The 14614-nt window shown below is 46.8% G+C and overlaps 1 protein-coding gene across 2 annotated transcripts in view; it reads left to right on the top strand.

The window, feature by feature from the left end:
* The window catches only part of SLC23A2 (solute carrier family 23 member 2), a 1215437-nt gene that overhangs the window by 607017 nt on the left and 593806 nt on the right, over window positions 1–14614 (top strand). The gene's annotated exons all lie outside the window — the stretch shown is intronic.

The raw sequence follows: 14614 nt of genomic DNA on the forward strand, positions 1-14614 counted from the left end.
GCTGGGAGGCGGACGCTCTGGGTTCTGCCGAAGAGGAAGGATGTGGTCCAGTCAAGAGCCTTCTCTTGGATTCTGGCTTCTAGGAGGCGTGTCTTCAGAGTGCGTTTGCAGACCGTGTCGAAGGCGGCTGACAGGTCTAGGAGGATGAAGGCTGATGTTTTGCCGTTGTCTAGTTGGCGCCTGAAGTAGTCTGTGGCGACGATGAGGGCTGTCTCGGTGCTTTGGTTTCGTCTGAATCCGGACTGGGACGGGTCCAAGATGTTGTTGTCTTAGAGGTGGCGGGTCAGTTGCATGTTGACGATTTTCTCGATGACCTTTGCCGGGAGCAGGGAGATGGGCCGGAAGTTCTTGAGGTCCTTGGGGTCCGCATTGGGCTTCTTGAGGAGGGTGTTTATTTCGGCGTGCTTCCAGCTTTCTAGGAATGTCGCTGTTTCGAAGTAGATGTTGATGACCTTCCGTAGTTGGGGTGTGATGTCTGCGTCTGCTATGTTAAATACGTTGTGTGGGCACGGGTCAGACTGAGATGCTGAGTGAATGGAGTTCATGACCTTGCGTGTCTCGTCGTCCTTGACGTTGGACCAGGAGGTCAGGCGGTTGGCGCTGGTGGTGTTCAAGGGGAGGTGGAGTCTGGCGTAGTCGGGGCGGTCGTGGTGTTGTAGCTGTCGTGGATGTCAGCGATCTTGCGGTGGAAGAAGATGGCTAGTGAGTCGCACAGTTCTTGTGAGGGCGGGATGTCATTGGCGCTGGGGTTGGAGAGTTCCTTTACGATGCTGAAGAGCTCTTTGCTGTTGAGTGTGGCGTTATCCAAGCGATCTTTAAAGGAGGATCTCTTGGCTAATCTGATGAGGTGGTGGTGTCTGCGGGTGGCGGCCTTGTGGACTGCGTGGTTGTCCAGTGTGCGTTCGTGGAGCCATGTCTTCTCCAGTTTCCGCCATGCACGTTTAGAGGTTTGGAGCTCGTCGGTGAACCAGGTGGCTCTCTTGTTGGCGTGGCTGTTGAGCAGGGCGAGGGTGTTGGATCAGTCGTCGATCCACTGTCTGATGTTTCGCGCTGCGGCGTCTGGGTTGGTGGGGTCGGTGGGTGGGTTCTTGGCGAGGGAGGTGATCAGCTGGTTTTCGGTGACTTTGCTCCAGCAACGGCGAGGCAGCTGTTGAGTGCGGTGGTGCGTGGTTGGTTTCTTGAAGGTGAAATGGATGCAGCGGTGGTCGGTCCAGTGGAGTTCGGTGGTGTGGTCGAAGGCGACGTGGGAGCCTGTGGAGGAGACTGGAACCAGCGTGTGGCCGGCGGCGTAGGTGGGTGCGGTGACGAGTTGTCTGAGGCCCAGGTTGGCGAGGTTGTCGATCAGGGTGGCGGAGTTGGCGTTGTTGTTGTTCTCGAGGTGGAAGTTCAGGTCCCCGAGGAGGATGTAGTACGTGGAGGCGAGTGCGTGGGTGCTGGTGAGGTCGGCGATGGAGTCGCTGAACTGAGCCCGGGGTCCGCGGGGTCTGTAGATGAGTGTTCCTCTGAGGGTGGTGTTGGGGTCGGTGTGGATCTGGAAGTGCAGGTGTTCGGCGGTGTTTAGGGTGTCGTCTGTGTGGGTGGCGACCTGGGGGGTGGACTTGGGAACAATAGCTATTCCTCCTCCGATTCCATTGGCGCGATCCTGGAGGTGATCTTGTAGCCGTCCTGGATGGCTATAGCGATGTCCGGCGCCGAGGAGTCGTTCCACCAGGTCTCGGTCAGGAAAGCCACGTCTGGGGCGGAGGTGTAGAGCAGATCCCAGAGCTCGACGGTGTGTTTGCGTGCGGAGCGGGTGTTGAGGAGTATGCAGCGGAGGTGCTTGGTTCCAGTCCTTAGAGGTTTGGTGGTTCTGTTGTAGGTGAAGCTGCAGGTGTGGCAGGAGAAAGGTCCGTGGGTCCGTTTTGGGGCGGCCTGGAAGCAGGTGTGGTTTCGACCGGCATTGAGTGCATGGAGGGTGCTGGCGTCGTAGTGGATTCTGGTGTTGTGGCGTTGGCGGGGTCCAGGGGTTCTGGCGGTGGGCATGTTCCTGGCACGGATGGGCGCGGCTGCTTCTTGGCCTGCATATGAGGTGGCTTGAGAGGGAGAAGCAGCTGGGAGGTGGGAGGGGGTAGGCGAATGGGTGTGCGGGGGGGCGGGCCGCAGGGATGCAGCGGCGGGAAAGGGTCCGTTTGGGAGCAGCGGGGGGTGGGGGTAACTGGTGCACAGGGCAGAGGGAAGGGAAAAACCCAGGAAACAAGGAGGCAGGAACCAGGTAGTCAGGTGACGAGCAGCGGCATGGGGGCGACCCGCCTGCAAGCAGGGTCAAAGGTCACAAAAAAGCGCAGACAGGTTACAAAAAACGGGGGGAACGAGTGGCACAGAGGCACAAAGGTCATAAGAAGGGGCAGAAAAGGTCACAAAAAACGGGGGTAAACGAGTGGCACAGAGGCACAAAGGTCCTAAGAAAGGGCAGAAAGGTCACAAAAACCGGGGGAAACGAGTGGCATAGAGGCTCAAAGGGGAGTAGAGGCAAACAAACGAGTACAATCAGGGGAGCAGAACGCAAGAAAAACGAGTGCAATCAGGGGAGCAGAAGGCACGAAAAACTGGTACAATCAGGGGAGCAGGGGCGAGAAAAACAAGTGCAATCAGGGGAGCAGAAGGCACGAAAAACGGGTACGATCAGGGGAGCAGAAGGCAAGAAAACTAGCACAATCAGGGGAGCAGAAGGCAAGAAAACGAGCACAATTAGGGAACAGAAGGCAAGAGAACGGGCACAGATAAGAATGCAGGCACAGGGGGTAGACAGGCCACAGCGGTCACAGACACCGGAAGACAGTATGGGCAGTACAGGGAAGACAGACAGACAGCGACAGTGATACAAACCTAAGGCCTACCACTGGCCACCAGGGATGAGGCGCAGGTGGTAGCCTGTTATGTCTGACTGCCCTTCTTTTGGTATATAAAGCTTTGCCGGAGGGCTGTTCATATCTTCCTGCCCCTGCTACAAAATTAGTGCATTTCCTCTGTACTTATCGAGGGTTTTCTGTCCCTCAGTGACTGGTAATGTCTAAAAAAAAAAACTGAGTGAGGGAGAGATTGCAAGGTCTACTTTTAAAGCTTTGGCGCTGGGTCAATCAAGTGGACCACTTTGTTGGTGCTATCACTTACTTGACATGTATGTATGAAACTCTCCAGATCCGATGGAACAAGGAATGACAATAACCCATCCAAATGCATGGCCAAGACTTTCATAAAATTCTTTCCTTCTAAATTCAGTAGCGAAATTGGGTGGTAGGACCTATTTTTTTCCAGGTCTTTGCCATGTTTGAGTAGCACCCCTGGCATGGAGAAAGCCAGCCCCATGGTTTCTGTGAAGGTGTAAAATTGTACAAAAGGTCAAGAATATGTGGCTAGAGCGTTTTGTAAAACAATGTTGTGAGTCCATTTTGCCCCGGTGGCTTGGAGATCTTGCGCGATTTGGTTGCCCCTTTCGTTTTCGACTCTGTTCCAGGACCTTCATCTTTGCTCATGGTTATATGCTTACATTTGGATAAAAGATATTCTTTCTAATCATTTGGGGAGGCAAGTGAGTTCACTCTTTAGAGCCCATGATAATATTTATAGCAGCGCTGCCTTCAGTATATCCTAGGACGGGTTTCCTGTCACATGTCTAAGAGCACTAATAAATGACCTGGTTTGTTTCACGCTCAGTTTAGCAACTAATAGCCTCCATTAAAGTATTTTATAAAGAGGATCAGGCACTTGTTCATTGAATTAATTTCCTTACTTGTGTTGCATTGAGGGGCCAAATAACTAATTCCTAAAGTAAAAAGAGTGAGTCAGGAGTGCGCAGCCAACATCTGGAATTGGTAAATATTTCCAACTCACTGTAGGGGTAAGGGGCGTCTGTGCCAACGTTACCACTTTTCCTATCCTTCATGGGAATCCTCACCTTAAATAGCACACTTCCTTCTCCTTTTCTAACATCTGACACGAAGAAGGTGGAGTAGATGAGCACGGTAACTCTTCCTACTAGAGGAGAATTTAGAATCCGTTGTTTCAGCATACATGCATTAGTGATGCTCTTTTACTTTCTTAGGCATTGTTCATTTCTGAAAAATTATCTGATTCATTGTGAATTAGTTAAATAAATGTAAATTCTTTTTTTCTTATTCGTTTGTTGCCTGACAGTGCTGATAATAGGCCACTCTTCGCAGGCAGTGTGGTGACACTCCTGCAACTTTGACACCTAGTGGATGATCACACAATGTTTTTTTTTTTTTTTTTAGTTCAATAAGTTTATTAAAGATCTAAAGGGTAAAAAAAAGTTAAGATACAATACATAATGATACAATTGATATAGGAAAAGAAATACATGAGTTCATTACAGTAATCGATCCAATAATAGAGTAACTTCAATAGTATCAGACCAAATCCGGAGTAAAAATAACAGTTACGTTAATGAACCATATAGATTTCAAAATGTATCATTATCATAAGAGTAGGGAACGTAAGAGGAGAGTGAAGCAGGAGCCAGAAAGAAGGGGAAAGAGATGAACAAGAAGAAAGAGAGGAAATAATCACACAATGTTCTAAAGTCATTTAATGTTCTGGAATATGTTGCATTGAAATTGGATTTTCACAGCGCCTACTTCCTTAGTCGAGGCATTGAAGTGCTTTATGGCGAAAAACACCTTACTATGGAACCCAAGGTTATTTGTTAATCCAGTAGTTATTGATTATTATTGGTTCTGGGGATTGAGCTTGAGCTCTCAGCGAAATCATCGTGCATCTGCTCCAGATTCTTGGTGGTAAATTAGAATAATAGGAGTTGGGAGGGATCACTAGTGCTAATCTGCTTCAGAACCATAGCTCATGCTTTGTTGCATTCTGGCAGCAAGCTGTTTTACGGACCTGGGTCTTCATAAATAAATTCCCTTCGGGGATTTGCCAGCAATTGGAAGGGCTCTGAAGAACCTACGTCCACTTATTTCTACAAGCCCTCTGTTGCTCCCCAAAGAATCCCGATTGGTGACCAGGTCTGTGCAGAATGCTGTGCCGTTGCACGTGGTGCTCTGTGCAAGGCCACTGGAAGGGACAAGGCCAGCTACACGCCAAGCTCCTTGTAGCGTCAGGGGACAACACTGCTTCATGTGGCTCCAGGGTTCAACACGTTCACTGTAAGGGCAGCAGAGAACGTGAGGTTCTTCGACGAAGTGCAGAGTCTATGGAATGCTTGAAGTGCCACATGCCCCAGGCACACTAAAAACAATATGCCTTGGGTGCCGGCAGTGAAAGGTTGGTCCACTAAATGCGTCACCATATCAACGAAAACATATACGAGGCCTTTGAAACAGCACAGACCTCCACTTACGATTTGTGCGCGTACCTAGTCTGTCTTGGAATCTCAGTCACACACTCCACTGTAGCAATAATACATTGCCATTCGGTTTGCCGGTTCTCGTTTTTTATTCACCCGTGATGCTAGCAGCAGCAGGACTGGACAGTGCGTTTCCCCAACAGGCTAAAGGAAAATGTATGTATGTATGTATGTATGTATACGTTTTTAAATAGCTTGAACTTTAGCCGAAGGTGTCAGAGCACTTTACAATAGAAAAGATCCCTTGGAGAACCCTATCAGTATACTAGAATGTATACATTTACATCATTATAGCCCAAGCATAAGAAATAGATATTATCACGTCATACATTTTTCTTTCAGTTATCTTTTTATTAAAAAAAATATTTTTTAAGAGATTTTTATACAGTCTGTATACAAAGTTAAAAACAGTGCATCACCACATACATCAAGATAGAATTATAATATCATTACTTCGTGTTAAAATCAATCCTATTTGTAGAAAAGGATTTCCTAGTTAAAAAGAAATAATTAGAAGAAAGGGAGATGGATCAAGAGAAAGTATTAGGAGAGAGCGAAACAGACAATATTCTTTGTCATTTAGGTACACATCAGGGAAACTAATTTTTAGAAACCACTCCAGGACACGTAATTATTCTTTTGTCTATGGAGTAAGCTCAATCCCTTGATTGTGTTTGCATTCGGCGTCAACTCGCTTCAATGGCTTATTTTTAATTGACCATCTTTTTCAAGACCAAAACTGATAGGCCTCTCCTGTTATTGGGCACTGGGTGGTTGCCGTTTTCAAGAAAACCTGTAAATAGATATACTTAGATAAGTATTCTTTTAGCGATAAATCAAGCCTATCTAATACAGTGATATGGATACATTCACACTCGATTTTCAATCTTGATGCCTTACATTGTAACTGTTCTATTAATAGTTCCATATATGTCTATTTGTAAGTTCATAGCATTGACAAAGAATATTGTCTGCTTCGCTCTCTCCTAATACTTTCTCTTGATCCATCTCCCTTCTAATTATTTCTTTTTAACTAGGAAATCCTTTTCTACAAATAGGATTGATTTTAACACGAAGTAATGATATTATAATTGTATCTTGATGTATGTGGTGATGCACTGTTTTTAGGTCGAGCAGACCTAAAAAGCATGCGAAGCTGCTTTTGTCTGCGAAGTCATCTTTTGCTGGCGTGTCTGGGGGAATGTGAGACAGCGTTCAAGCACGAGCTTCGCTGTCTCAGATTCCTCCTCGAGGGCGCGCACCTCGCCGTGCCTCATATTCCCATTCGCAAACAAAGCCACACTCACGCATGCGCACATACACAGCCATACACACACTGCATACACACACGCACCCCCCTTAAACAGACACACGCACAGACACACTCAAACAGACACACGCGCGTACACACCCACCCTCAACCCCACTCACGGGAAGGCACTGTGGAGCTCTGTGCCAGAAGGAGCGCTGTCTGAAATCACCGCCGCCTCCCACAGCGGCATTGTAGGGAAATTCAAAGGTGCCTCCCCGTAAACACCGCCGCAGCCCGGGAACTTTGGGAGCCTCAGAAATCCCGAGCACAGCGCCTCTGCCGTCAGACGAGGAGCCGCGCTGGGATTGGTGCCGGTGGAGCCGGTGCCTGGAAACGGAAGACTCGTCGACGCCGGGCGGGAGGGGCTTCTTCGCTCCTCACCCGGGCAGCGCCTGCTTTTTTTTTATCAAGCTACTAGATTTCTCTGTGATTATTTCATGATGGCGCATGGCTGGGAAACGCTTGCTGCTTGGCTTCAGCCTTGTACTCTCTTTGTAGTCAAAATATGAGGACAGCCTTCCTCTTGTGGGCACACTTTGTGGGTTGCTATTGAAGACACTGCAGACACGCCGCGGCCTGACCTGACAAGGCAGGTCAGGGAACTGTCCCCAGCCACCGGAGTAGCGTCGCCATTTACTTGCCCTACATGCACCGCCAGTAGTCAGGCAGGTCAGTGCCTCCCTCACGGGCCCAGCAACTCCCGCGACCGGGCCGTCCCTGGCCCCCTCCGCTCCGGTCTTTAGCCTGGCCCTTCATCGGCCACGAAATAACGGCCCGGGGCAGCTCAAACATTCTGTAGGTTCCGGCTTGGCTTATCGCATGCCCCCGCTTATCGCCCCCCCATGCGTCTCCACCAGCTTCAGGCGGGGAAGGTAGGCAAGGCGGCGCACCCTCCAGGGGCAGAACCACCCCCAGCAGTTCCACTCCGTTATCCGCACCACTCGAGCCTCTGCCCACAGTCTTTAATGCTGGAGCACCTCGGCTGCTCGCCCCCACTGCTGTTCCCTGTCCGCGTCTACCTTCAGTCTGTAAGGCCACACACCACCCCGTCGACGCTGCAATGCTTTTATTTTTTGTTGACTTCTTCCCTTCTGTTCTGTTTTATCTTTCTTGCTATGAATCAAACTTGCATGATGAGAAATAAATTCAGGACCACAAAATGGAGCGCTGGGTCCCACACCTACACAAATTAAGCCCTGGCTGATTGTGTGACACCCACATGCGTATTTCAAGAACGCCGCTGCTACCAAGGCACAGAGGTGAAGTAGCATCAACACTGCAGATGAAACGCTGGCATGCCTCCCATAGCTAACTTTACCCACGGTATGCCAGCCGGGCACTATACATTTCTTGCATTCTTCGTCCTGAAGTATTTATTCATTGATGTAGGATAGTCTCGCTAGTTTGCTGTTGGTAACCCCAAATTCACAATTGGATTTAGTACCCCAGCCAAAAGCATAAAGGAACTTCCTAGTGGACCAATAGCAGGCAAGCAGCCTCTCAGCTCCTGTTGTTTTCATCGACTTTTGCCTTTGTAATTTCTTTTCCATTGTGAATGCTGTGCTAAAAATACCAGAATACAAATAAAACCCCACTGGACAGGCAAATGATGCCGGATTTAAAACGATTCATTGTCAAACTCACTCCCCAAAAACATGGAACACTGCCCATTTGAAACAGACGGTAACATGCAAAACTTGCATATCTACAGGGCTGCATCAAGAGCGTTGGCCATAAGTGTAGCGCTGATCATAGCACAAGGGATAACCTAGGAACTATAATCACAGAAACCGACATGTGAGTTTGAGCCTGCACTTTCTGCGAGTGGGGCAGCAGTGGGCGGCTCCACCGGTGACCTGTTAAGAAAATCTTGACCCTGGCACTTATTTATTGATTGATTTACAGAGTAAGCACTGGCCATGCTGAAGGGGTGAGGACGCTGCACTGCACCGGTCCCTGTGTAAGGAGGCGTCCATCTTTAGGCTCTGCCTTCTGAGCTGAGGTTGCAGTGCATTGCTACTGCTCACCCCATAGCACAGCAGGCAGGGGATACACTTGGGGCTTTGAAGGCAGCATGGCACTTCTGTAAGGAGCTCTGCACAGAGACGATGTGATGCTGCAGGCTGTAGCTCTCTCACATTGTGATGGTGCAGGTTGAACAAGACTGAGGGCCCAATTCACTAACTACATTTTGTAGTACGTAAATTAGTTCTTCAGTATTACTACGAACTACAAAATCCAACTCACAAGCCTATGGATCTCCAAGTCTCCCATTTTTTTCTGTGGGAAAATCTTTGGAAATTTCAAAGTACTGCTTGTTAGTAAATGTCGGTGGGACCAGGATGGAGGTTGGTGGAAAAATGGGAGGGGTTTGGTGAGATGTAAGGAGGTTTAGTGAGGGACAGGCAACTACAAACATACACTCACAAAAGAGTATACCACATAATTACACGCCACATAATTACACTGCACTCAATGCAACATATTCTCCAATTACCACTCAGTGCCACATAATTACACGCCACATAATTACACTGCACTCAATGCAACATATACTCCAATTACCACTCAGTGCCACATAATTACACGTCACATAATTACACTGCACTCAATAAAACATGTACTCCAAAGACCACTCAGTGCCACATAGTTACACGCCACTTAATTACACTCTATCTATCTATCTATCTATCTATCTATCTATCTATCTATCTATCTATCTATCGCATCACCACTGCATCACTCAGCACCACCACAGCATCACTCAGCACCACCACAGCATCACTCAGGGGCACCACAACATCACTCATCGCCACCACAGCATCAATCTGTGCAACCATTCAACAACTGGTTCAAATATGTTGTCTCAATGTTCAAGCTTTATTACAAATGTCACAAAAAGATGTTAATATTGCACTTCTGTTCTTGGGTTTTCGTCACAATAAAATACACCTAACAACATATTCATAAAAGTTATTTACAAAAGTTTAAGCTATTGCAATTATAAATTACAATAACTTTTATTTAAGTATTAATTTAACATTTTTTTAAAAGCAGTTATTTGTAATATCAATACATCTAAGACACGTAAATACAACACATATTGCATTACAGATGCTATAGGTGTCACATTTGCGAAAGTTAATAGTACTGGCATTATAAATGACAAAGCTATTCATTTCTCTATTTTCAAAACCAACACATAAATAAAAAAAGTGTCATTTACAATACCAATAGCTCAAACTATCCTAATGCGAGACCTATTGCATTGCAAATGCTTGTTAACTTTGTATACAGACTGTATAAAAATCTCTTCAAAAATATTTTTTTAAATAAAAAGATAACTGAAAGAAAAATGTATGACGTGATAATATCTATTTCTTATGCTTGGGCTATAATGATGTAAATGTATACATTCTAGGATACTGATAGGGTTCTCCAAGGGATCTTTTCTTTGCTTACTAGTAACTAGTACCCTAATCCCCTGGTTGCAAGGGGTCTCTCCCATATTTTTACTCACTTTACAATAGAACCAGTTACATAACATAAGGACTTAGAGTACTTGAATGACATAAAAGATACGAAACAGATAAACTCTGAACTCTCATAAGAATGGTAGTAAGTGCATACGTCTACTACAGAAACTAGTGGTTAGAGTTACATATATACAAGTTGCAAATTCACTCAAGATTACATTTTAAGAAATGTTAACAAATATATATTACATATTTACAGAGCAAGATCTTCTGGCCTTTGCTGGGGTTTTTGCAGTGCTCATTCAGCCAGGCCTTCAGGGTGCTGTTGCGTTCACAGGCAGTGATCTATGGCCTAGAGGGATCCCCGAGCTGTTGATGACTGTAAGGGTAGAAGACCGGGTGGTGGTGAATGTAGGGGTTGTGCTGGAGTCTGGGGCTGTTCTTGAGCTTGTGCTGGTCGCCTAATATGGGAAGGACAGGGGTAGCTCGGCACTGTAGGGCATGAAGGCTCCATCTCAGGTGTAGAGGAGTACTTAAATGGAGGAAAGGTAGTCATTGGTTCAGTGCTGTGGAAGAGAGACTGGAGTAGTGGGAGCCGTCCAGTCTGTGATGCACCCCGAAGTGACCTCTTAGGGACTGCTTTCAGAGCAGAATGGGCCGACCTAACCCTACCACGCCCTAGTCCAGTCCTCCCACAATGTGAGGGTGGTTTGAACATTTTTACCAGGCGTGTTATTAGTTTCCAGTCCAACTCTGCCTGGTAACCCAGTATCCCTCTTGGGTGAAGTTCTGCAACTAATCGCTGCTTTATTCGAAACAGGCTTCTAAATCCTGCCAAACTAATCCTAGGGGACATGTTCACTTCCTTAAGGTCAGAAAAGGGAGCTGTTTGGCAGTCACTGGATCAGCTACGTATTACCATCTCAGTCCTTGGATCTCTGAGTGTCCTGTCCAGTCAGTTGAGTTGCTCACGTGTTGGTGCCCACCGTGCAAAATTGTCTCCCCTGAGTATATTCAAAGGTGTAGCGCAGCACCACAAGCCTGCCTGTCCAACATAAATATATGCTTAAATCCTGCACACTCAGCCATTGTGCTACCCTGTCAGCTGTTTCCTTCCTTCCTGGCTCATACTGCTGTCACTCAGTGAGGTAGTGGTGCTGCTACCTATAGGGTGTAGGAACAGTACCAGTCACACTGTCCGACTAATTTGATATGCCCAGTACCTTTTCAAAACAACAAGGAGGAGAATTCTACGGTTCAGCGCATAAGACGACAACATTGTGCGAAATAAATATGCTTTAGTGAATAAATCTCACGGTTGCATTTGAACTGAGCATAGTTTTGCCATAAGATGTTGACTGGTAAGGTTGTTAAATACATTGAAGACCTGAAGCAGAAATGTGTGTAACCCTCAGTTCACATGCTCAGATGTTTGTGAGGCAGACTGATCGTTTCATCATTCTGAAGATAAATGCAGTTCCTCCTGGACGCTGGTTTGGTCTGTGGTTTCATGATACCTTGCCTTTCTAAGGGCAGATGACTACAGACCAAAATTGCTAGCTCAACTACCTTTCCTGACGAAGAGTCCTTCTGGCTACACAGACTCGCTGATGCTGGTTTGGTCAGTGGGTTCATGGGGCCCTGCCTTTCTCAGGAAGACCCCTTCAGATTACAAGCTCTCAGTGATGCTGGTTTGGTCGATAGGCTTTTGGTACCTAACCTTTATTATGGTAAACCCATTTAGATGACAAGCTATGTTCTTGTTGATGCATGTTTGGTCGGAGGTTTGAGGGTACCCGACTTTCTTGGGTGCGACCCTTTAAGATTTAAAGCATTTTTGGATGTTAGTTTGGTCGATGGGTTCAGAGTATGTTGCCTTTCCTGTAGCAGACACCTTCCATTTTCTGAACCATAGACTCAGTCCTCCCTTTCTGTACCAAAATCCTCTGCATCTCCATTAAGAACATTTGACATATACCTGTTGCTAATTATTATCCCACGCTCCACCTCCTATAGCTTCCTCCTCCTTGCTGCATTCACTCTGCCCCTCCCCTGCAGGGCTATGCCTGCTATCTCCTTTGTGGTCGTGCTGTCCACACACAGCCGAGCCATCCCCTGGTGCTCTCCAGCTACTCTGAAGCTGTCCTGGATTGTTGTCACATTCATCTTAATAGAGTATGTGACCGTGCCTTCAACGTTTTTCCTGCACTCAGTATACATTTACATCTCTCGCCAACCCACCCTGTGTTTGAATGACAACCGCCTCACCCAGCTCTATGTGCTACTCACCTGCTCCTACCTGGGCAATCTATTTCAGTAGCATTAGCTATGAACTTGGCCTTTCAGGTCACCCCCTTGTTTTTTCAGTCACCCACAGCCACACATGTGCATGAAGCCGGGTCAAGTGGTTTAGTGGACTAATGTGTCCGATGTAGGGACCTGTGTTTGACCTCATGGTCACAGGTTCAATTTCTGGTGGGTCCACTCAGCCTTTTATCCTTCTGAGGTCGACAAAATGAGTACCATTGAGTTGAGTAACAATAAACATTTGTTATTGAGAGCCAAGAGTCCCTTCTGAATGAAGTTGCGCTTTACAAATGCATATTATGTACTATCCACCGTAGACACTTCCCCAAGTTGCCCTAGTCTGTGTGGGCACTCCAAGGAGAACCTGCCTTTTGCTTAACAGCCCAGCACCTCCCCTTTGCGTCCTTGCGTTCCTCCACAACCCAAGGCTGTGCTGCGCGCCTTTGCTATCGACAGAAGCCCTCCCCTCCCTCTGCCTGCTGCTTCCATTGGCACTATACCAAATGGATAATCCACTCAGACACTGCTTTTTGAGGTCTTTGTATCCCCCAGTTCCATGCTTGTGCAATACATGACAGCCCTGCTTTCCAGGCCAGCGCTATTGCCCCGAGGCGTCAAGGGCAGCGCTCGTGACTTTTGGCATTCATTCTGACCCTTTCTCTTGTATGCTTGGACGCTCACCTGAAAACTCATGACCTCTGTACACTTTAAGTCCACTCCTAGTCATTATACATACCTGCACTGCCCAGCCTCGCTTGTACGCGTACTCGGCTGGCCCCAATATCCTCACTGGGATCAATATATATCAAAGTTTACGTGTTCTCTTTAACGGGGCTGGGCCTTGCGTAATCTGTGCGTTTCTGAGGCTTTCAAGGCTTCATTTTTTTTAATTTACTTTGTGTAAATAAGGCAAAGTTCAGAAGCCGGGCATCGGTTACAATGTTTTCCGTGTGTTAAACAAATGCTCAAAAACAACAGGGAAATGGAAGCATGCCAAGTAAATGACTTTAGTCATGCGTACCTGTATTGTTGGTGCCAAATTAGTGCGGTCAGATCCTATGCCTGATTTTCAAAACAAAGAAAATGATTGTTGTTTAATTTTTGTGGAGTCGGACTCGACGCCATTTGTCGTGAATTAATGTAAAGTTTAAATTCTTTTACTGGTAGCGTTGATGAGCGCACCATTGATCAATATCCCAAGCTTGTGCGTATTTCATTTTTAGTAACATAGCTGCCATATTTTCTTGGTTTGCTACTGAATGTCACTGCGCGTAAGTAGTGAAGTGTGAAGCAAGTGTGAATGGCCGATTTTGATGACTGCGTTGTCTGTGGTACTGTGTTGGCGATGCAGAAAAAGCGAAACAAAGGGCATAAAACTGAGCAGAAAAGGCAAAACTGAGGGCAGAAAAGCGAGCAGGAAGGGCAAAAAAAAGAACAGAGGACAGAAAAAGGCAAAACAGACCAAGAAACGAGCAGAGGTGGCACAGAGGCCAGCAGGTAAACAGGCAGCAGGTGGCAGCGCACTGCAGGCATCCTGGACAGGAGAACTGTTGCAGGGGTAGCTGGCGTGAGGACCTGCTAAAGCTATGCTGGTGTCATCTTATGTCTGTAACAATGGCATCCACATAGTGTTACCTCTGGTCGAACTAACAAAGACCCCCCCCAAAATTGAATGTGATCTAATAGTTCTAGATGCCAGAAAGCTGGCTAGGGCTAAACACTGTTAAGACTGGGTTTATGTTGGTGATTTCCTGTCCTGGGACTGCGAAGCTGCGGATGTTTCAATAAGTCTGTGCTTAGGTCCCTTGAATGTGTGTTGGATGAAGAGACCAAGTCATTTGGTAGGTGAACACGTCACCTTGTCTTCACTTTGGATCAATTGTGCTCCTTTTTGCTAGAGTCACATTTGCAGGAGCCTTAATTGGTTTGTGCCTGAACTTTGAATCACTTTTTTTAGGTCTGGTTTTGGAGTGTAACAGTCAACCAGACCTACTGCTTACAATATGCATGAAGTGGGCTTTGTTTCCATTCCTTTCAACCATTGTGTATTTTGGACAAGTCTGGGTCTCAAAAATTCTAACAAATGTTACCAGACCTGCTGTTCTAGTGACTTGAATATTATTCTCAACCTAACTGTAAACCGCTTGACCCATAAAC

The sequence above is a fragment of the Lissotriton vulgaris genome, chromosome 11 (assembly GCF_964263255.1).
Source record: "Lissotriton vulgaris chromosome 11, aLisVul1.2, whole genome shotgun sequence".
Classification (NCBI taxonomy): Eukaryota; Metazoa; Chordata; class Amphibia; order Caudata; family Salamandridae; genus Lissotriton; species Lissotriton vulgaris.